This window comes from Trichoplax adhaerens, genomic scaffold (assembly GCF_000150275.1).
Source record: "Trichoplax adhaerens TRIADscaffold_21 genomic scaffold, whole genome shotgun sequence".
NCBI lineage: Eukaryota > Metazoa > Placozoa > Uniplacotomia > Trichoplacea > Trichoplacidae > Trichoplax > Trichoplax adhaerens.
Window position 1 is genome coordinate 831,048 of NW_002060962.1, and position 3,038 is coordinate 834,085.

At 35.1% G+C, this 3,038-nt stretch overlaps 1 protein-coding gene across 1 annotated transcript in view; it reads left to right on the forward strand.

Moving 5' to 3' along the window:
- The window catches only part of TRIADDRAFT_50999 (uncharacterized protein), a gene marked incomplete at both ends in the record, with an annotated part of 6,691 nt that overhangs the window by 419 nt on the left and 3,234 nt on the right, over positions 1 to 3,038 (forward strand). The gene's annotated exons all lie outside the window — the stretch shown is intronic.

Below are 3,038 nucleotides of genomic sequence, written 5' to 3' on the forward strand. Positions count from 1 at the left end.
ATCTGATACTGGATTTATTGAATTATAGAAAATTCTCTTAGAAGTCTCTGATTTAACAAAATAGATACAAAGTGGCGTTCAGCACTTTTAGGAGGGGGAAGGGAGGAGAAATTTATACTGTACAATTAACACTGGTAATTGAACTTATTACATGCTAAGAGTAATGCCTTGAATGACTCTTTCAGAAAGAATTAACTTTCATATTCTGTTTCCGCTATATTGAAAATACCTTTAATTATCGGGAGTAGTTATTCGAGAGGGATTGTCCTAGAACAGTTAGCACCTGAATCGGCTTATGTTTGATAGGGTTGATGACTGAATGAATAATCATGGAACACCAAAACGATTTTAGTAACGTTTTTATCAATCCATGGCATACGTTACACAAATCTTCCGTTTCAGTGCTCTGGTATGCACTATACATTAGCTACGAAGCCAGTACAGTAAGTAAAAATGAATTTAATGAATACGAACGGTTTACTATAGGGGCATACCAGTGGAATCTTCGCTCGTGATAGTTTAGGTGCTGTACTTGCACTTTCTACTTCACATTATACACATATTACGTACGAATATATAACTGTAACGGTTTGCATAGATTAAAGTCTGTTAGTGGAGCGTGGCTGATGATGAAGTGGTGAAGTACTAATGTAGTAGCAGTGACTAGTGAGGCTATTACAATAACATATGTGCGAATAATTGTTAAACAAAACGAGAGCAGTTACCACATAGGATCTGCAAACTAATAATTACCGATGAGGGATACGAGTTATACAGCGTATTACACTTAGAAATAAATTAGCTCACTATTTCCGAGGGACACTCTTTATTCGCGAATACTATAGAGTGCGAAGTACCCAAGTTAATCTAATTGGATAAAAATCAACAATGAAATATTAAGAATAGTAATGTCTAAATAGAAGTTGTCAATATCTCTCGTCGAATCCCGCAAGGGCAGTAACTAAGAATACTAGACATGGGCTTTAGTAATTGGTAGAGTACCGGATCTACAACAAAAATGAATTCTGCTTGAATAGTCTAGTACCTGCGATCTGCCAGATGAGTATCAACTTGAAAGTACCTTTCAACTTATAAGGTATAAACTATACGTACGGTATCTCTCCAATATCGCTATCTAAAGTATGTATTTAAAATTTTCAATACAGAATTTAGTGATGTTTAGTCCAGTTGATCTTCTAACGCGAATGAGTCAATTTATCCTATTAACTACGTCTACTTCATACGCCTAGCTAATACATGCATTATTAAAATGAAATAAATTGGAGCTAATCACAAATTAAAGCACTAATTTGGGTAATATTTCATGCTAATAAGGAATTGATGGTTGCTAATTTACCGTAGTTCTTCCTGAATTGATCCCTGATAAGTATAGTTTACTGATCGTGACGTTATTATGCTATCCATTAGCCTAAATGAGACAACTGTTTTGGAGTGCAAGTATGATAGTTGGCCTTATTATTTGGAAATCATCTTCTTTAGCCAGTCTCTGTATTACTATAATAATATGAATGTATATCGTACAGTACTTCTAATGAGAGTCGATATTTGATTGTGTAAAAATGATTCATTACCTCCTTGATGTGAAAATTGACTACTGTATGAATAAATCAATTTAATAATAATATACTGTACGTTATTTTAAAATGCGCATTCCCCGGCTATTCTGCATCATAGCCGGCTAATACTGTAGGTGTATATATATATATATATAATCATATTAACCTTGACAATTGTAGGATTGTGCTGTAGTATGAGTACGCTAGCCAATCCTACTGTGCTATACTGTACTGTCATACAGTGTAGATCAGACAAGCCTACAAAAATTGTAGGACAATATATTACTGTATAAGTGTACAGTATATTATATATTTTATTTTATTTTATTAGTATAACTCCATTAGGGTCAATTTATGGTTTTTCAGTGTATATTAAATATTTCGTTTTATTTTATTATTTTAACTCCATTAAAGGGTCAATTTATCGTTTTTCAGTGTACTGTATATTATATATTTTATTTTATTTATTACATTATTTTAACTCCATTAGGGTCAATTTATGGTTTTTCTGTAGTACAGTACTTCGTACTCTATGTTTTGTACTGTTTACTGTACTGTACAGTACTGTACTTTGTTGCAACTTGCAAGTGGAAGGTGCTGTACACAGTACTGTACAGTACATACAGTACAGTACTGTACAGTACTGTACAATACTGTACACTGTACAGTATATACAGTACTGTACGTGACATGTACGAAGGGAAATGCGTGGCCATTTTCTATTGGCTCTCACATATAACGTACTTGCGCAGTTTAAACATAACGGACTCTATAGTAGCATACTCTACACTACAGTACTGTAGAGTCTACAGTGTACAATGTACTGTACAGTACATTTCAAGTGATTTGCTTGAAATGAAATAAGCAAATCATAGTCGAGTACGTGGCATTGATGATTCATCCCATGTTTGATTCGTTTGACTCTTTGACCGTACAGTGTAGTGCACTGTATACTGTACACTGTACACTGTACGGTACTGTACTGTACGTTCCATTGTAACCAGTCATGTCGCCACATCGACTCAAGCTCTAAGGTAAGAGGGTAAAAAGGGCAAAAACTTACTGGTGTGAGCACATTTCATCCCCACTTCAAGCCTTAAATTTAGAAACTTGATCCCATTGCCATCGTTGTCAGGAATCCAGACCGTGGATTAACTGTTGCAGGTTTAGATAATTAGACTCTAGACTCGAGAACGACTTGAAGGAGCATGCAAATCATATGTAAGTTATTTCGTAAACTTCATCGAGATTGGTTTTGCTTGTTATGGTTCTAAAGTGAAATAGTGGGATTTCCTTCTTGGCGTGTAGAGTAGTGTTGAGCAGTGGGGCCAGATCAGCTGGATGTTTTACTGCCAGTGCTTGCTATCGTTCCTAGTGATTAAATGCTCATACTGGATGTGGATACTCTGAAGCGGCTCTAATGATAGTATTATCATCTGAAGGATGGATGTCATCATTTAT